Here is a 1,014-nt window from a genome sequence, read left to right as displayed (position 1 = left end):
ATGTTCCACTTGTTTAGTTCATGCTAATGTGAAATATAATATAAAGATTGGTTATTCTGACCATTTATTACAACTGTTTTAAACCTGGGTTCTTTCTCAATTGCTATCAGTGCTATAAAGCTATAGCATACTCTTTAATGTAGCAGTGATGGGCTTAGCAGGCATAGTGGTACTGCTTAGCAGGCATAGTGGTACTGCTGCCATAATGTACAGATTTATCAAGAGGGAGTATCAGTGGTGGGTTATCTGTAGCTACTGAGGGAGTGAGAATTGATAGTAGAAGTAGATAATACTTTTATATACAGTACACTACTGTATAGTTATATAGTAATACTAGTGATACTGTACTATCACTAGTATGCAAGTATGCATATTGAGGTTGATTATTTATTATATATTTATTCAGCCATAAACAGTTCCTGGGATGGCACATATGTACATTGCTATGTGGGTTTCCAATATGGATGCACTGCCACTGCAGGGTAAACCCATTGGTTATGCTGGTATATAGTGTGTGAAACTAGGGCATCAAAGGTTGAGATAATAATCTTAAGCCTCACCTGATGTATATATAGAGTTGTATGTGCATATTGATAAATGGGGCAGGTCACTGAGATTAGGACTGATGATAAATTAGTAAGCTTATAGCAGCTGTGAGTAACTTGAGCCCTACCAGGTGGCCTGACCTTGGGCTTGACCATAGTAGGACTTACCCACAGTTGCTATACTAATATGGTTATCAGACTTATCACTTTCTTTTGATTGTACTAGGAATATCAAAGCTTAGAATGTATTTTATACACTTTGATTTATATTGCAAAGAGTTTTGTATTTTAAGCAGGCGCATGGTCCATATCAAATGGAAAATGGGATTGTAACAATTGTAACAAATACTCACAGTACAGTAGTACATGGTAACATAGATATAATACACAGACCTGTGTGTATTACAGTTTATGTATTATATCTATGATGGTAAGTACTACAATAAGTAATACGATAAAACTTTAAATG

The sequence above is a fragment of the Amphimedon queenslandica genome, unplaced genomic scaffold, assembly GCF_000090795.2.
Source record: "Amphimedon queenslandica unplaced genomic scaffold, v1.1 AMPQUscaffold_13375, whole genome shotgun sequence".
Lineage (NCBI taxonomy): Eukaryota > Metazoa > Porifera > Demospongiae > Haplosclerida > Niphatidae > Amphimedon > Amphimedon queenslandica.
Note: the sequence above shows the minus strand (reverse complement) of the source record.